The sequence below is a fragment of the Falco peregrinus genome, chromosome 2, assembly GCF_023634155.1.
Source record: "Falco peregrinus isolate bFalPer1 chromosome 2, bFalPer1.pri, whole genome shotgun sequence".
Lineage (NCBI taxonomy): Eukaryota > Metazoa > Chordata > Aves > Falconiformes > Falconidae > Falco > Falco peregrinus.
Genome location: NC_073722.1, coordinates 53,416,281 through 53,436,809, shown reverse-complemented (window position 1 = coordinate 53,436,809; position 20,529 = coordinate 53,416,281).

The window sequence follows — 20,529 nt, the reverse complement described above, 5'->3', positions numbered from 1 at the left end:
ATTGTTAAGATATGAGTCCAATTTAATGGCTACATACTAGGCTACTGGGATTATGAGTGTATTTTAAAAATCTGTTGTGACCTTCAAAAAAAACGGGAAAATACAGAAGTGGTGACTGACAAATACTCCAGTCAGATCTAGAGAGTAATAAAAATTCAGGTTTTCTCAACAAACATTTCATGATTTTGGTTAAAATAAAACAAATGAAAAGTTTGGATGCAAATTCACCATACAAAATACCTTGCAGTACATCTCTAATGGTCTTTGTGTGGTGTCTTTGTGCTGCAGAGTAGCCAGCATTGTCAGGTTTGGTGTTTGTTATGGACCTAGAATCCAGTCTTTAATGCAATGACCTAGCTGTATCTGGGTTCAGAGATCTCAGGAGTATCAAGGAGTTCAGCTCATACAATTCACTCCTCAAATTCAGGCTAATTATATTTTGTTCCCAAGAAATCAAAAGCTTTTTTCTTTTTTTCCTTGAATTTGATTATTTGGTCAAATTGAAAGAAGCAGTATATCTGTCAAATTGGTATTGTTTTTGAAGGCATTCATAGCACTTTCTACTCACTTTCCTGGCCTTTTAATTACAATATCTTGTTTTCAGTTTATAGAGGGAAACTCAGGCAATTTGAGACAAATTAGTTGATGTCTATATTGAGAAACCTGAGGTGCTTCCACCTTCTGGTGAATGAATTCTGTCTTGTTCCCTCATGACTTAGAAGAATTGAGTTCTTGACTTCGTGGAAAGGAAAATCAAGTAGGGTGGCCAACAGAGGGTTGCTGATGTCTCCAGGGGACCCTGACAGGGTCAAGCAGGGAACAGGAAAGTAGGACATGCTGTGGGAGAAATATTACACAGGCTAGAGATTCCTGTAGTTCCTGTGGCCAGGTGTGGAGAAGTAGTCCTGTGATAACTCGTATGTCATCCAGTGTGTTTATGTGGTGGGTTGACCCTGGCCAGCACCCAAATACCCACGCAGCCACTCACTCACTCCCTACCTCCCAGCAGGATGAGTTGGGGAATACATAGAGAAAAAGTGAGAAAACTTGTGAGTCAAGATAAAGACAAGTTAGTAAGTGAAGGAAAGAGAACCCCCCCCCCCCCCCCACAAGTGACAGAAAGGCAATCACTCACCCACGAACAGACCAGTGCCCAAACATTCTCTGAATGATGGCTACCTCGGAAGAAAAAATCCTTCACCACCTTCTGCTCAGTTCTATTGCTGAGCATGGTAATACACAGTCTAGACTACTCCATTTGTTCATTTTGGGTCAGCATATCTGGCTGTGTCCACTTTCAGTCTCTAGTGCACACCCAGCCCACCTGCTAGACAGGGCATGGGGAGAGTGGGAAAAAGAGAAAGCCTTGGTGCTGTGCAAGCACTGTTCAGCAATAACCAAAACACCAGCATGTTATCAGCACTGCTTTAGTCATAGATCCAAAACACAGCACCATACAGGCTGCTATGAAGAAAGTTAACTCCATCTCAGCCAGACCCAGTACAGGTCACCTGGAATTCACACACCAGCTGAGACAGGTATGTCAGATTACCCAGTTCCAAGTTATTCCTGCATAACCAGGGAATACTGAAGTCACTGTGAAGTTAGGCTTAGATTTGCAAAATCCATTACAGCAAAATAAAAATCTCCTTAGATATTCCCTTGAGGGAACTAACATTCTGTGCTTTGAGCTAGGATTGAAAAGTGAGTAGCAAATAAGAAAATGATAAAATACAAGTTTAAGTAGTTGTACATTTGATCTGTACCATCCAAATGTGCACTTAAAGAATTCCAGTTCTCTGAAAGAGTAGTATTCAATTAAATTAATTGGGGCAATACAACATTTATATAATCAACCTAATTCTGCATTTTCTAAATTCAAGGTGTTTGGTTTTGCAGCCTTTTCAATATTATTTCAAGATAACTTTTGTCTGTGTAATACTTATCTTTACAAGGACATCAGGTAGCTTGATATAAATTACATTTCTAAAGCATTATGATAGGCTTGGGTGAAATTAATAGTTTTAGAAAGGCAATTATTTCCATAGCATGAGATAGACATGCAGACATACATTTACATGCCAAGAGACATCTGATTAAATAGTGCAACTTTGGTGTTTTAAAAGAAATATTAATGCTTCTCAATTTCCTGCTAGAAAGACAGCCAGTGTCTTTCAGGAAACAGCAGGGAAATTATTAAGGAGTAATTCAAACATTTTACACCAACTGTGACTTTCTTTATTCCTCTGTCTGAATTATTTGGATGATGGGATGTGTCAGCTTCTCATCTTCTGATAATCTTTTAGAGACTAGTTGAAGATCTTTATCTGCCTAAATCAATTTATAAGCAAATGCCTCTAAGACGGTGTACTAGTTTCTAAAATTCCCAGATAGGAAGGGTCATTTTAACATGCATTCTAAGTAGTTCCACGTTTTAGTTAGATGGAAAATTTAAAAAATGACTCAAGAATCAATCTACTATGGAGTGTAATCAAACAGCAGGCCGGCCTCAGAGGCATCCATCAGCAGAAGCAACCAGCTATCACTACTACATTCATTTTAGGAGCCAACCCACAAGTCTAGGTGTTGCTGCTGGAAAACATATAATGCAGCTTCACATCAGGATCCTAGAGCTGCCAAGTATATCTCCAGAGTAACTTTAACAGTGATTACACTTGATGAAGGAGGTAGGGGAAGTATAATCATGTGCCAGCAGCACCAGGAGGATAAGGCCAATATTGAAGTTAAAGTACGTTTATGTGAATTCGTATTTGGCCATTAAACAGCAGTTTTTCATAGGATGAGCTTTGCCTACAAAAGTCTCAGGTGTTTCCGCTTAGTGCTGGTCTCTTTTTGTAAATATATGGACTTTTAATTACAACAAGTAGGCTACCTAACAAGGAAATGTTTGAAAACACTGAAGACAGTAAATCCCATAATTGTGAATTGCCTCTATGATACCATGCTAGCCTCTGAAATTCCCAAATGAGAAGGGCTGTTTTAACATGCATTAAGTAGTTTCGCATTTTTGTTTGAAAGCAAAGTCAAACTTATGACAAAGTAACAGCTTAGCTGAGGATGGACGAGGAATGTTGTAGGCTGCAGTCCTAAAGATTGTGGTATTGCAACAGTCAATATTGGCCAAAGAAATGCACTTTATTCTCATATTTTATTTAAGATATCTAGTGCTTGAAGTGAACACCCAGTCCATTGCAATCACAGCCAGCAAACAGATGTCTAGCCCAGAAGAGTCTACAAAACAGTTCCATATGTTCCCACTCTTCAGAATTCACATTAAAAGAACAAGCTGGAGCTTGTTAGAGAATTTCTGTCCAATTTTAACTTTCTACTACAATATATGAAATCCATACCTGTGCAGGCAGCCAAACCAAAACCTATTCTCTTATTCATGCCTACTTTGATACCTAAGTAGCCTTCCTGCTGGTGCTCTGTGGAGAAATGCCTCTCTATCCATAGACTGCATGAGAAGCATGGGAGTTTTTGCCGAAATACCTCTTTTTAACCTGTTCTGAATTGGCATTGAAAGACTCCTTAGTAGGAATGTAGCCCTGAACTGGGAGAAAGACACTGTCCTGGAAAGAAAGCGAGGGGGAAGCCTTCTGAGAAATGAAGCTGTGCTACTTTAATGCTGGCTACATAAACAAAAACTCATCTGAACCCGAGTAAGTTACCCAGCCTTGCAAGCAGGGTTTCTTAGAGTGAAAATGTTTTCCATTAAAAAGGATGGATCAGTGATCACAGCTAAATAATGCAGCCAAAGAATTAAGCTTTCTTCATGTCTGAATTTGTGTGGATGTAGATATAACCTCCCTTTCTCTCCCTCTCTCTTTTTTTTTTTTTTTTTAAACCAGGTTTATTTTGTGGTAGGCATGGTCTTTTTCTTCTGTGCTGGATCAAACCCTAGCACAATGGAGGTGTTGAGTCATGACAAAGCCTACTGCAATACCAATAGTCTGCAATTTTTCTGGAGGAAGAGTGTAAAAATAAATCTGTAAAAATCCCATTTATGAAAAACCATTTCAGTTTGTGTATGAGAAAGGCAAAATTCAAATCATTCATAATAAACAATTCTACACAGAATTAGTAGAGACAAGTGAGATTCCTCTGTCTACTGGAGAGGAAAAAACACTGTTTCAGAGAGAGAGAAAACCCCCTGCTGCAACCAGCATTCTTACTGGGAATGCATATCCTCCATTTCAGTGCTTCAGATAGAGGAACAGCTTTGAATAAACCTGGAAATGTCTTAATCAATTTTAGTGAATTTACTCCCTTAAAGGATAATACAAAAAATAGCTGTATGACCCTACATCACCCTGCTGTCCTCCTTGGTCTGGGTAATTCTGTGGTCAAAAAAAGAAAATTTCAGAAACTACTTTAAAAGGAAAGAATAAAGAGGTTCTCAGGCTTTGAGAAGCTTGGAAACCTCCGAGTTAAACAGAGTCAGCCCACAGCTATATTTATTGATCAGTCTTCTAGCATTTTCCCAAAACACAAGAAGACTGTTCACCTCCAGTAAAGTGCTGTTATGGAGGTAATGTTCTCTTCCCAGAATGTTTCTATGGTTTCATCCAGCTGACGAAAATGTAGACATTAGAAAGTTAATATGAAACGTAAGAAACCCAAAATTTAGCAGTCTGCCTTGCATACCTGCCCAGCCCCTAATGAAGGTGGGATGATAGATCACATGTGTATGTGACAAAAAAGAATAGTACTCATTGCTTCTTTGATCATTATTCTACTTTTATTCTAAATACTGGGCCTGAATTTGCTATATAGAGGTAAGTTCGGTGTATGGCTAGCGCATTGTAGACACATTTTGCCCCTATAGCTGGTATGATTTGTTCATTGGTGGATCAGTTATGTATGTTTAAGTAGGCTATTACAATACAGAATTAACCCTTATCCTGTACTTTTATTAAAGCTGAGAAAACTGTTTTGGTGTGCTACATCCATCAGCAAAGGAGTTTCTTTGAAACTCAGTTTTCTGGTTCAGTGCTTTGACAGTAAATATGGAAGTAAGAAGCAAGTCTTTCCCGGCTAAAACACACATGGCATGGTATTGATACAGAGCAGAAATGTATCTTCAAGTAGACATGACAGAAACCAAGGCTGTAACCAGCATTCATGGGAACTGAGACATGATGTAATCTCAGACAAGGTCATCAGTGTAAAAGTGCTCTCTCTATTTATTTTTAAGATCTTTCTATAGCTGCTGATTGTAGAAGGAAGCTGCTTCTCAGAATGCTACACATCTGAATGAGTTTCTGATACGTTGTTTGAGACTTACTGTTTTTCTATAGTCCCTGTTTAAGCCTCTGTTCAGGAAAATATTTTATACCCCCCAAAAATATTACTGAAGGAACCAGAAGTGATTTGAATGACTCAGTTTTTATCTTTAACGGTTGGTTCTACTGAGCACAGAGAATCTGTGTTCTAGTACCCCTTATGCAATCCCAGTGTGATTAATAATTCATACTAGTGTACATCCATGAAAAACTAGCTCATAATTTATTTGGCTAATGTGTTAAAGAATTATTTTCATTAATATAGTATCTAAAGTACATTTGCACACAACATTTTCAGTGTTTTTCTGGTGTTTGTTCCATTGTTTCTGAATAATTCAATTTGCACTTCACTGTCAATAAAAATGACTATGAGATGTGACTGGCAACACTGGCTGATATGAGCAACTGAGGTGCTTCAGGTGTTACCAGTTTTTTCCTTTATTGTTTTCGTTTTGCAGAGAGCTACCGAACTTCCTATTTAAGCTTCTGGTGTAGATATCTTTTTATATCATTAAGGAATTGTTTGTAAGAGCTGCTTTTGAGGAAAAGCAGTGGAGATTTTTCTCAGGGCTTGCCTCTTGCAGCTTTGATATGTTTAGTCTCTTATGTCCTCTGAGAGTGATGTAAGAGGAAGACAGCAAAGAAAAGATCTCCTTTCTTCCAGTCTGTTTTAGAGAAACAAATAGGTCTATCACAGACTGCCGGTGGGGATGGGCAGCTGGGAGAAAGAAGTGAGTGGGTGGAAGAATTCCTTGAGTGAGCAAATCGGCAATTGTAAGGATGGAAGACATGCTGTTGTGCTCAGGGAGAGTTTGGAAGAGAAAATGGAGGGTTTGGATGCAGTCTTGGTGACCACTGCCCATTTCCTTAGCCTGAGGTGGAGCCAATCTGATGTAACTCCATAAACAGGATCATACTTGAGTGTTGGACCTTAAGGTGGAACATGTCAGTGGACTGCTCTCTGATAGAAACAGGGATAAAAAGGATTTTTCCTTTGAGAGCCCATTTAACAGCAGATGCATAGCACACAGTTTGAGGAAGGTCCTATTTGGGAACCTTGGATGTGAGAAAGAAATGTGTATGTCTAGAGCATTAAGACTGTCTTCTGTGGTAGTTCAAGTTAGGAAGGAGAAAACTCAGAGTGACTGGCAGCCAGAGAGGAGAAAGGGGTTAAGAGGTGAAAGGAAAGCAGAGTCTTCTGGGAGCAATTGATTTCCTTGCATTCATTTTGTTTGTGTTTTTCCATCAGTGGGAAATAGCCATAAGTCCACCTGCAGGTTTGGTCAACTCTGCATGATTTTTCAGTCTGCATACCACAGAAGCGTACGTTTCTGATTTTCAGCAACGGAACAGAGGGAAATTCCGCATAGCCTATGCAGTATCTGAAAGTGTACGTGGTGGGAAATAGGACAAAGCCTTTTGGATCTAGTTCACTTATAAATGTCATATATATGCATTGGCAAAGAGTGCTTACCTTCTCCATTGTGTGTGTGTGTGTGTGGGGGGGCGGTAGCTGAAGAGACTGAGGGTCATAAAGGTGAACACCAAAGGCTTTCTTAAAAATTAATTTTTTACCCCTTTACAGTTTGCTTTATGACACATGCAAATCTGTCATATATTTGGAGAGATTCTACCTTAATCCATAAATCTAAAACATAAGCTATCCAAGAAACAGTGATGTTTAAACACTAAGGTGTCCTGTTAGGCTATCTGTTCCCATATTGAAAACATAGTCCTCTATATTTTTCATTGTTATTACCAGTTCTTGGACTCCTTTATTTACTTAACCTCTCAAATACAACTATGGAAGTTACATCATGTTATCTTTAATATATGGGCCCAGTTACTTCATCTACTGTTTTCTGCAAGAGCCTAGTTCTTCCTAACATGTAGGCAAGATTTTAAAAGATATAGAACAAGTATATTAATTGCAAGAGTATAGAATTGCAGGTGATGTACATTTTGAATGGGAAGTTAAATCTTTTGAGATTCTCCACCCCTGACTGTTACAGAACAGAATGAAATCTGAAGTGAAATGGCAGTGAAAATGATCCACTCTGCTTATTTTTGGAGTTCTTCATATTTTCTCCTGATATTGCCTGTGGTTGAAACCAGGGTACCAGATCATATAGCCCTTGCATTTGGACCAAGCTGAACTCTCCATTTTCCCATGTTTGCATTCTGACCCTCCACAGATTTATATTTTAGTAATCCTGGCAGATTCCATCAGGATTTTTCCTTTTTATTTGATGAACTCCCCCAGAGGCATGGTTCAAAGTTGTTCTTACCAGTGACTGTTAACTCCAGAAATAATTTGCGAATGCTTCCTGAGTACTGTGAAAGTAGAATAACAAAACCTCTCTGAACTGGGTGTCTCAAATGCATTTGGTACAAAGTGCCTTTGAGGTAGCTTATCAGACAGGACCATTTATTTGAAGCTGTATGCTACCCAGAGGAGTCTACCAGGCTCCGCAGTCAATTTTAAAGGAAGTAGGGTAAGGCTATCAGTATGCTGCTGTTATCATTCTCTCTCTGTGTACATTTTCATTCTCTTTCCCCCTGACAGTTTTCTGCATGAGAATTAATATTAGTGAGGTGTAGTTACAGAATTAATGTCACTCCCATTGTACATTCTTTGTCTCATTGATACCTTAATTTTGGAAAGTTTTTTGTTTGTCATGAAAAGAAAGTGTAAAGTAATTCTTCATGTGGAAAAAAAACACAGGTGAGGTAAGCAATGGTAAGGTCTTAAACTAACCATAGGCGATTAAGGTAATTTAATGAAAGAAAAAAGATTGACTTAGATTCTAGACTACCTACATTCTTGAGGCAAGTTATTTGCTTACTGTGAATGGAAAAGAATAACAGATAATGTCAGATAATGTTAGTTTGCCCTCCAAACAAAGCAGTTAGTTATAACTGGGTGCCAAACCAACATTGGTTTTGTTCTAATATTTGCCCAATGATCTAAAAATTATATATATATAAATACCATTAGCTCAAGAATATCTTCCTGACAGAAGTCTGATCCCAAGCACAATGAGCATCAAGTGGGGTTATGGTCTTTACAGAGGTGGAAGTCTTCTGAGGGACACTCTTTGAGATACAGAAGGTACACGAATGAGAGGACTTCTCAAAATGAGAGCTGGCCCACCAGGACATGCTACTTCAGAAGACTGTCAGGGAGTTATCAAAGGAAACACTTGGGAAAAATGCTACAGCAAATCACAAAGGCAGTTAGTATGCAAATGTAGGTGAGAACAGAGCTGAGGGCACTGAAGTTGAGTACTAATTATTTGCAAAAAAGTCCCGAATTGCTCAAACTTGTCTGTTTACTTTCAGACCTTGAAAAGAATTTTGTCTGAATGACAGATGCCATCCAGTGAGACTAATTTATGTAAACTTATTTTTGAATATATACTTGAATGCTTTGATCAGATATAAATGCATAATTTCTACACAATTCCCTCCCCACAATTATGGTATCATGACTGAATTACTGTAACTCTTAGCAGAGGCAAGTATTTATATTGTCAAGACTTCTAAGACTTCTCTGTTCATCAGTAGGTAGCAGTTGCCCGTTAGGTCTACAGTAGGCTTTATTGTGCTGTTTAATGGCCCATTCCATGGTGGTCTATGCTTTTCAATGACAAATGACTGCAGGTAATTTGGGTGCTATATCATTAAGACAAGGAGGGGTGTTTATGTTTTCCTCTATGTAATGTAACTGTGAGTGTGTGTTCACTTTGGGAGGATTATGTGCTTATTATGACAAATAGTGCATTTTCAAGTATTTAAAGATCTTTTTTTGGAAAGTGTCCCTCCTGTATGTATATATTGAAGGTATTGCTGTGACACAGCATGAAAACTTATGGTATAGTTATCTAAAAACACTTATCCACTCCCTATAACATGTTTAGATTGCTTTTTAGACTCTATAAAATTTTACCTAGCACTAAACATAGAACTTCATTCATCATCATGCAAGCAAAGGCTGCCAAAGGAAGCCTACTCTTCCTGAGCTAAAAGTGGCAACACTCCAGTATTGGCAGAAATCAAATGAATCATTTCCTGCTTTTAGTTTTAGATAAATAATCAAAAAAGATTGTCTAGATTCTGATCCAAAAGTAATTTTTCATAGCAAGGAATAAGACTACAGCTACAAAGATTTTAAGTGGGGAATGTTCTCCTGTTAATTACTTGGCTGGAAAGGCCCTAAGGAGCCTGTAGTCAGATCAAAATATCAAAATCCAATTTAAAATAAAATGTTAAATAGTCATATTGGCTTATAAGTACAGTAACTTGAAGTGCGCTAAAACAGAGAAGTTTGAGGATTTAATTTGCTCTTGAATTAACTTGGTCCAAGAGACTCCAAGTGGACCTGCCTTCTTTCTGGGGGAGAGAAAAGGCAGAGCTGGCAGAGCAAGGGCAGCAGGTACTTCTGCTGAGAAGTGGATGGTGGTGACTGTGGTGAAGTACACGTTATCTGTGAACTCTCTTGATCTTTCAGTTCTTCCCTTTCTAGTATCCATCATGAAGAGGGTGTCTGGACTGCTGACAGGGTGATTCTGGGCTACATTTGGGTATGTATGGTAAGGGGACACTTAATTAAAGGGGTTAGAGGAGAGAATAATGGGGTGAAGAAACTCTGGAACCACAAATGGAGACTGGGAAATAAACAGAGGGAAATGGGCGGGCCAGGGCATGAGATCAGAGGTCAGAGGAAGAGATTAGTATGGCAATTGCCAGAGGAGAAGAGTTGAGAAGGTTTGAACTGAAGGAACTACTGGAATTGTGCTGGGAAGAAGAGCAAGTGGGAGAGTGGGGAAGGGCAATGGTCAGTGACATAAAGGATGAGACTTGAGGTAGGGACAGCACAAGACCCACTGCCCATCAGAATCCCTGTAAAGCCTCATGCTTCACAGAGGCTCAAAATTCACAGATAAACCATGCATCTTGCCTATTTGTCATACTTGCATGACCTAAAGGGTGATGACCTCTTAATAAGGGTTAATTAACTGAAACATCAGAAATCTTCGCAATGGGAAGAAGTGCTCTGGACTGTAATGGAAGAGCTCATGGCTAGGTCTGTAAATCTGGAAGTGAAGATAGAAGCAGGAGCAAAAATGATGGCTGTAACCAAGATGGACAAAAAGAAGAATGGATGGGGACATCCTAAAAGGGGGAGAGAGAAATTGTCAAAAATTGTGCAAATCAGAGCACATTTCTTTGCACATTTCCAAACCTGTGATGGACCTGAAGCCTCATTATTACCCATGATATCTACTGGCAGTGTGTTTTCCCTCTCAAGCTGATGGGTACAGGGAAAACCTCCTATCACTGCTTATTCTTCTGTGTACTCGATGGCAGAGATTTGAAGGGTGAAGTTCAGCTTTGGTCATGTGCAATGTGGGAACTCTATTCAGTTGCATAGGACGCCATTTCCTGTTTTTTATTTACTTTTAAAAAAATGTGAAACCACAGCAAAAACATCTTTTGAGCATGTAGGACCTGAGGGTTGTGAACTGGGGAGAGGAGTCCTGTAGTGGGAGTCTGTGGGAAGGTATATATATACATGCAGAAAAATGCAGCCAGAGATCTTGACTGACTTAAGGCCAAAGAACAGTTCAGTAAATGGCTTCTTTAAAAGAAAAAAAAAACCAACCAAAAAACCCCAACCCAACCCAAACAAACAAAAAGAAAAGAATAGAAATAAAATACCAAAGAACTATTACAGAGTCCTAGAGTCCTAACCGTGGCCTCTCTTGCTGAATGCCTGATTAACCGTCAGTGTCAGAGTTTATAAGCTGATAGAAAGATGGTTAAATCAAATTTACAGTTCTAAGTAAATCTGGATTATCTAGATTATTAAACAGTAGAAATGGCATGGCACCTTTTCCCCCCCTCCAGGTGGCATGACATCATAACCTGCACTGAGCGCATATGAGATCCAGCCATCACCAGATCTGCTGTTTCAGCTCTATGGATGTTTCTCACAGCTCTGTGAGTTAGTCCACAGCTGTCCTATGGGAAATGTTACAGATGTCAGATGGTTACTTTGTGTGATAACTTCCCACTTCTGTGACAAAAATTCTCAGTTTTTTTTTAATGGCAGTGTATAATGGGTTCCAGTTTTTCAACCAAGCCAATGTGAGCTCTGCTGGAGCTTGGGTGCACACACAATAGTAAGCCAGTTTGAATCATGTCATTTATGGTGATGAAGTCCTACGGTCCATGTTGCTCCCATCAACAGAGACAGAAAAATTACTGTGCTGTGGGGATTCTCAAGGACTTACCCAGCTTTGAAAATAAGTTTGCTCACATCTGGGAAGTCTCCCACTCCCTTACGGGAATGTCCTGGGACTAGAAACCTGAGACCCCTCAGACATAGGAAGGAGGCAAATCCAGTTATCATGACTCTCAAGATGGGATCTGAATCATGAAATGTTTCTCCATAGTGATTGCTTCAGCAGAAGAGCAGTAATTTATGTATGTAATATACAAATTGTATATTGCAGATTTGTGGCTAAATCTAGTCAAGAATTTAAGTTTAGGATTTTGATCGTAGGACAGAAATCTATAAAATTGTCTTTTCTGGGTTTATGACTCAAAACCCCAGCATTCTTGCACAAATCACAGGATTACAAGTCTGAAGGGAATGTTTTTCTGAGATTTTGTTTGGATCCGAATGAGGCATTTTTCACTCAGTCTAGAATCCAAATCACAAGGGTATTCTTGGCATAAGGCTTGCAGTTGAAACCACTTAGAAATATGTGAGAATATTGACTTGATATGTGGTTCTGGATAATTTCAAAGAGTAAAAGGTGTGATTGGCTGTCATTTCTGGGATACAGAGTGCTATTAACTCTTTTCATATCACCAAGATAATTCACATAGTATCACCATGCATTTTGAAAACAGTGTCAATTCATGAATGCCAGTAGTTCAGGCTATAAGCGCACAACTAGTAACATTGCCAGATTTTGTGATTTTTATGGCTACTTTCGTGACATTTAGTATGCTTAATACCTGAGCTTCTAAAGACAAGTACTACATTAAAATGTCATTTCCTTCAAAAAAGTAAAACAATGCGTTAATTATTGGTGTTTGCTTTCATAGTTGCAGACAGAAGCTTAAAAATGTGACCATACTGTAGACTAAGAATAACATAACAAAAGACACTTTCTTCTTAAATCTGAAGCGTAAGCCAGTTTTGTAATTTTGGCATTTGACTCCTGACTTTTGAATGCTTGGGATTGGCAGTATTGTATTATTTTTTGTATCAAAATTTAACTTCAGAAAAACATAATTTTTACCATCTAGAAATTTGTAGGTCAAGCGGCCACAAGGTATGGCAGGAGTGGTGGTGGTGGGGAAATAAGTGTTCCCTCCCAAACCAAGACCATTTAATACCTTTTTTCCTAAGGAAATACAACCTGAAAAAGCACCTGGATTTCTAATCTCATGCCATGGGGCAAAGCTTGCTTGACAGGGTGATTATGGCTGCGCAGAGGGGTTGCTGTGTCCACACTGTGGCATCGCAGCCAGCTCCATGGGGAAGTGCCAGTTCAGAACGCCCTGAAACTACCTTCCCTCTGCGCCCAGCCCAGGGCTGTGGGTGAATACCACGTTTCTGCCCACAGCAATGAAACCTGGTGTCTTCCAAAATAAATATTGTTTCTTGGTTACTAATATAAATAAATGTATTGCACATTACATTTTTGGAGAAGAATGTGCAAGACCAACATTTCTGAAGCTGAACAGAGAGGTCCTCCCTGTTTCCCTCCTGCCCTCATACAGGCAAAGTGCCACTTGAGTCACTGGGAATTTACATGACTAAAAACTACAGAGGCACCCAAAAGTACTTCAGGTCCCACCCCCCCCAACCCCCCAATAATTATAAGATTTGGATAAAAATTTCATTTGAGAAGGTGGAACAACTCTGCTATTTCTGTTTTTTCCTAATATTATTTTTTGAAATGGTTGTCAATTCTGTAGTTTGTAGCTCTCTGAAGGGAAAAATGAATCATTTGTTCACTAAATGGAAAATTAAAGAAGACAAATAACACAGTTAAGAGTGTGATTTATTACAGTTCACATCCTACTGTATGTCCGCAAGTTCTTTTAATGCTTTTCGTAGGAAACAAAACCTGGATTCACTTTTTTCCTAGTGAATTCAAAAATACTTTTATTTCAAGAAGTTCTACCTTTCCTTTCATTTCATTTAGACTTGCCTTAATTATATTCATCATAGTTGCATAAATGACAGTGCTGGGAAGAAAGAGAAAAGGAGAGAAGAAGAAATATTTCCTCACATCATCAGTCTTTAAAACCAAATAATTGGCTTTGTGTAAGGAACGGGACTAAATTGTCTTCTCATATTCAAAGCTCATTCTGTGGTTTGTAAAGAATTAGTGCTAGATCAACCTTAATACTTAGCTGTTTGGACTGTGTTAAATGAGTCTTCTGAAAACATAGAAGTGCTGTCATGTTGTGTTTTAAATAATTCATGCCTCTTGTAAGTGTAGAATATAGTAAGCAATTTAATAATGGTAAGTTTTGTCTCCATGGTTGTATAAGATCACGTTGCAGATCCCTTTCTTTACTTCGTGGAAACCAATGTGGTTCCATTGTTGTTGACTTTTGTTTTATTTCTTTTCTGGTTTTCCATAAGGTGTTGATTTGGGATGTGGTATTTTGAAGCCAAAAAGCCAAATTCTTAACTGATGTCACACCTCTGGTTTCAAAGCTTCTATGTGTGTGGAGAGGAGTTAAAAAAATATTTAGGCTGAACTTTCTTCTTCCTCACTTGAAAAGAAGATTGCCTCACTGGGCAAAAACTCCTGTTAGTGCTGTCCCCCAGGCTGTTCCTCAGGACTGTCTGGGAGATGCTAACGCCATGCTAGGATGGTCTATCAGAATCGATGGCAGTATACAAGGACTGAGCCTATGCTCTCTCACCAATGTTTTTACTGGCAGAGATGTAACCAGAGAAAGCAGTTTGGACCTGCTACTCTCAAACACTGTCTCTTAATAGTACCTAAAATATCTCACAATTTTGTTGTTTTCTCTACAGAGACACATACGTGATTAGGACTGCTATGGCTTAGATGGTTAGAGTCAAGTGGTAGACCTCTTCCACTCTTCAGACATAAGGATGTCTTTCAAGTGTTTAGAAGATCTGAAAAAAAAAAAAAAAAAGTGGCTCCTATTTCCCACTTTTCCTATATTTCTTTTAATAGCAGCACATTTAAGGTATAGCCTTAAGAAGTGGGAGCTGGATGGTGATTTGAACCTACCTCCTAGAGGTGCCCATTTCCTATTAGCAACAGAGGAAACGTCGTCACGTGACTTGAAGTAGTTCAAATAATTCTTCTGTGAGTGAAAGTCTAATATATAGCTGCTTGGGTGCCTAAATTTGGTGTCTACTAAAAGTAAGAAGCATTAATTCTGATGGCCTGAATTTATTAAGGACAAAGGTTGTCTACTGTTAATGTTGTGGCATTTGTTTTGGTGTTTCTGCCCATGGCTCAGATATATTCTTTCAGGCATTTCCAGTGTATGATGTTGCTTTTATTTCTACACAATTACTTCCCTAAAGAATTTTCAGAATACTAAAATAAGACACTTTATTGGCCACATGGCTACTTTGAACTGCAACTTCAGCACCGCTCAGAAATTATGCTTTAAATGAAGAGTGATATATACTTGCTATGGTTGGTTACAAATGAAAATATGCCCTATGATGAAGTATATAACGGAAAATCTGGAAATTAAGGGCTTCTGATCTGTAATTGGTAGGCTGGAGCTATCCTGATTTTCACCTTCATATATGTTAGGTCTCGTTACAAATTCAACATCTATACAACAGCATAAATTTAGATTACGGACAAGTCTTGGTTTCCCAGAAGGTTTCTCATTTTCTTAATGTATGTTTTAAAGCCTGTACTTTTGCTAGTAAATTAGTAAATAATTGTCTAGCATTGGACACTAAATGGAGATTCACCAGAAAGCAAAAATGAATGAAAACAAACTGTGTGAGTTGGCAGCTATGTCACACAGGGAGAAATTAAGGAAAAGCATGATCAGACAAACTAGGAGAAATGGACTCAGCCACATGAGCAAAACACAGATCTAGCTCTGCTCCCTTATGTACTATTTCTTTGTAATGCGAAAATGGTAACAGGATCAATGGAATAGCATTATTCTGCTAGGATGTAAAAGCTATTGGGTATGGAAGAAAAGATAGTCTTAATAAAATATTTTTTTGAAAACTATCTTTCTGTAACTGGATATCAGATTACCAAAGACAGAAAGCATGAGACAAAGCAATTAAAGATGTGAGATGAGAATGTGGTCTCTTTCTATTTTAAGCTGTACCTAGTTCCAGAGGACAAAGTATGACACAGATAAAATCCACAGTTCCTGCCTACTAATCCATGTGAGGTGGAGCAACCATACATCTTGGGGCCCATTTTAATGTTTAGGTAGGAAATAGGTACAACAAAGCCCCAAGTTAAAGTAAAACTATTTAATTTGAGTTATAAACCTGAAACTATTGGGTGAAATTTGAGGAAAAAAGATCAAAGACCAAGTAGCTGGTGGATGCAGTGGTCAGACAGGAATCTGAGGAACACATAATACAGTACTGCTAACCTGAAAGCATTCACGAATCATCAGTCAAGTCTGGAATGTCTTGAGTTTAGGGAACTTTTAGATATAATAAATATAAGACTTGTTTTGTCTTTTAAAGGCTCAAAATCGGGGCATTTTTGAGTCACTTTTTTTTTTTTTTTAAATAACCAAGTTGTGAGCCATAATATTATGTTTGGAAAGAATGAAAGCTAAGAGTCTTACTTTGCTCAGGGAAAAAAGAACTTAGAGAAAACACTTGTTGGGTGACTTGCAATAAAGGTCATAAAATTTGGCAATGTAGAGATAGATTAATCTGGAAAGTACTGTAGTTGAGGAAAACTGCTGGCCGTAAGTATGTGAGAATTTGAAAATAAGGCTGTTTCATTTTTATAAAAACAGTGGTAATCATGCATAGGGCTGAAACTAAAAGCTGCAATAAGCTTAGAATTCCAATATTTGGCTAATTCACAAATGATTCCTGTTTTGTGGAAAATGTATCAGTTATTCATAAATATTTGTTTAGTTACTTAAAAATTTTCAAGAAACCAGCTGAACTTTTCATTTCAGCTGTGCTTTTTTCCTGTATGATTTGTCTTATGCTATATTTTCCTGTCCTGTTTATGAGCAGAAATAGTGGCAAGCAGTATGCTTTTAGCGTAAGATTTTTAAAGGTGAGGAAAAGGTGGTGAATACTTTTTTGCCATGAGTTGTAGAGTATCAAAAAGGTATACAAAGTAGAAATTAAATCATACAATGATGAACTGCCATTATTCTCTTAGTTCTAATTTTGTAAGATCAAAAAGCTTTTATTGGTCTGGGCTAGTATGTTTGACTGCTGAAACTAGTACTGATCTAGACAGAAATGAACATATACTATATTATACCAGCTTGAAATCTGGATCACTAATTATTTCATTTGCTTTGTGGTGGAGTCAAAAACTGCTTCAAACTCCGATCAGTAATAGCTGATATCTAAAGTTTTAATTTTTGGTTAGAAATAAAAAATGCTGAGTTTAGATTGCAGTTCAGAGTTATTATTTTTTTTTCATTAAGTCTTTTTAGCAGTCTGAGAGGTGGAATCCAAGCCACAGAGGATTTTTTGTCACTTCGTTCCTGAATGCAAGAAATGGTTGCTAAACAATTATTTTATTAATCTGTTTTTTAAAAGGAAAGAAACCCCTACCTCCTCTTTTTAGCTGGGGAATTAAATGTCAAGTTTCCTCCTTAAGGGCGCATTTTATGGAGAAGTTATAAACCCTGAAATTAAGTTTGTAATGGAAAATGTGACAAACTCAACTATGGCAATGCAAAAATACACTCTTAACACTTAAGGCATAAAAGGCCATATATATGAAATGTATTTGCAACATACTACATGTTTATTACAGATTAAACACTTAAAAATGGAGAAAACCAGCACATACCCCAAGTGTTTCTTAAATATTTGTTTAATATAGCCAGAACACATTGAAAATTGTGGGACTGAAGAGTACATGGTAAGTGTTTAAATAACATCAAATGCAATAAAAAGTTTCATTTGAAATGTTACGCAGGTGATAAAAATGTCATGAAGAATTACTATTTGGTGTGCTTTAAAATAATGTAATTAGGAGAAAATGCATAGGGAAAACTTAATTACTAAAGCAAAACCTGTGTAAATGAGGTGTATTTGCATTTGTTTGGGTATTCAGAATTTTGCAGCAGATCAGAACCTTTGCTGATGGCTGCAGCACACTGTGGTGGGACTGCCCACTTCCATCCTCATGGGCACTGGGATGTGTGGACAGTGCAGTAGCTCATGGCACATGCTCCTGCACCCTTACCAGCCAAGTCAACAGATCTAGGAAAGAAGGTAATAAAGGAAGTTTTTTCGCCCCCTTCCATCTTTCCCCTCCCTGGAGGGGACAGAAGAGGTGAACTGAAAGCAATGTGAAATTCCTGCAAGAGAAGGTAGTAAGGAGTAAGAAGGGTTGGCAGAGGAGAGGAGAAGAAGAAAGTGTCTGGCACCTTTAAGCCTTCCTCACTAAAAATAAAAAAGAAAAAAAAATGAAATGGAAGGAGACATAACTCATGGAAGGTGATGCCTTGGGTGAGTAATATAGTCTGTCCACTTGTTAGACAAATGCTGGAAAATAGTTTGCTCTACATGTGGCCTTGTAGCTATTTTTTTTAGTTTCCGAATGGACAAGTAGGCTTAAGGGGTATTTTGACCATAGATCCTTAATATCATTTAATGATTTTTATATAAATTATATCTGTAGGACAAGGATAATATTAGAAGCTAAAATAAAACCATTAGTATCATTATTGATGCAATATTCCTTCTATTGCCAGGACACTCTCTGCTGACATGCACTGTTTTTCTCCTTTAGTTGCTTGTGATAAATCATCCTTTCCATTTCAGCAGGAGCAAGAGAATCTCTTGCTCTTGTTTCCTGTCCTACCAGCATCCTCCTGAATACTTGCTCCTGTTTTCTCTCAGAATACTTATTCAGTTACCTTGTCTGTCTTTGCTGGTACCAAAGAGTTACTATGCAAGGAGAAAGGTCTTTTCTGTCCAGTAAATAATAGCCCTAGTTATTATTTTGAGAACAGGCATGAGTTGCTGCTACTTTCTCTGTGCTTTTCCTTAAGGCATAAGATGTTTTCACTGCCCTGCCATTTCTTCTTTCTCCCCAAGGTAGGTTTCATTTTCAGTGGATACACTTAGACAAGTCTTGGACTTGATTCAGTTAAAATTACTGTATGTTTGGCCTCTGTGTCATGGAAGCACAAGCAAAGCAGCTAAACACTGTGGAAAGTTGTTGTTCTCTGTTTTCCCTGGCCATGCATAAAGTTCTGCAGTGCAGGAGCTTAACCATTTTGCTTTGAATTGAGTCCCCTGGGACAATATGCTTTGTGGTCATATACTAAATTACAGACAGAATATAACCTGGCTGTTGCTTCTCAGTGTTCTTCACAGTAGTTGCTTTTTTGTTATGTTGGGATCCAGTCTATCATTCGGGCTCTGTACGTAGACCCAGGAATAAGCCCAAATTGTCTTGCCTGTATGGGGAAGAGATGCTGACAACTCTGATAGCTGGTGAAAAAACCTGAGCCTCTGTCTTACCCTATCCACAGATACTGTCAAATTTAGAATCAGATTCAATAATAACTCTATAAAATACCCAGGGAATGTCTTCCCTATCTTGCATGGGTTCAGGAGGTGCATTCCCCTTTTGCCTTTTGGCTAGTAACCAAATGGAGTATACCAAACTGGGCTGGGAGGCATTGACAGCCACTCAGCGGTATGCTACAGCTCCAACTCACTAGTCGTCTCAATAATTTGTGAGTTGTAAAGATGTGGATACAGCAAGACTGATTAACAACTTGTCCAAGGATACATGCTGGAATTAATTAACTAATGTTCTGCATATTTTAAATTTACTCAGGCTTGCAGAACAAGGGTCTATTTTGGTGTCAAGACAGTATGGCATCATTCTGTACAGCTGTGAAAGACTGTGCTGGCTGCAAGGAGCTGGAGAACCAGACCCTGCAGGGGAAGTCTAAAGCAGAGATGGAGTTGCAGGAATTTCAGAATCAGTATCAGGTGTCTGTTAGTCAAGATCTCTCCACATTCAATGTTATCTCCTATTCATTCAGCTTTTCTTGGTGAAAAGTGAAGGCCATACTTGGGAATAGAAGTTTCACCTTTGTACTTCATGGTTTTCCTATTTCAAAATCTGATTACTATGAAACATTTCACTTGTAGCAAAAATCAGCAAATTCATTCAGTGTTTCGTGCCTTTGTTAAAATGACTGATGAGCTCAGTTATTTCACAACCAACATCTCTGTTGGTTAATGAAAAAAACTTGCGCAGCATTACAGTTTGAGTTAATTTAATTTTGGTTTAAATTACCAAAAATACAGGTGCTTGATTATCATATGCTTTAATACACTACAAGGAGAAGCAGCAGCTTTGCTGTAAATAGATAGTGAAGACTGTTAAAATTATTTAGAGTACATTTATACTAATTTTTTTGACTTTAAAATGGGATGATTTATTATTTATTACTTACAAGCAGTACATAGGCCTTCCATACATTTAATATTCTACTAGAAGAGTGCAGTTGGTTTAACTACACATAAAGCTATTTTAGAAAAGATGCCTTCACATTAATTGGACTCTCTAAAGAAGCTGGTTTGATTTTTTTCTCATTATATTTCAGACTTTATCATGATGGCAATAGCTTTATAGGGGCTGGCCTATGTGTTTGTGAAACAAGCAATATCAACAAAACAGTAGGTACCCAGACTGATGTCTTTTCTGGTACAATTCAGCAGAACACAGGAGGCAGAGTGGATATTTTATTTCCTTGATGTTGTGAGGAAATTTCTGGAATTCGTAATAAACAGGGCAAAGGATTACAATGTCTCTCCTTTTCTCATAAATGGGATTGGGACTATTAGTAAATATAAATAAGAATATTGAAATTGATGTAAGAAACCTATACAAAGAAATGCAAAGCAAAGTAGAATACATTTATTCAACACTTATTTAATTGTAACTCCTTATGAAACATGCTTGCATAACAAGCTGAACAGGTT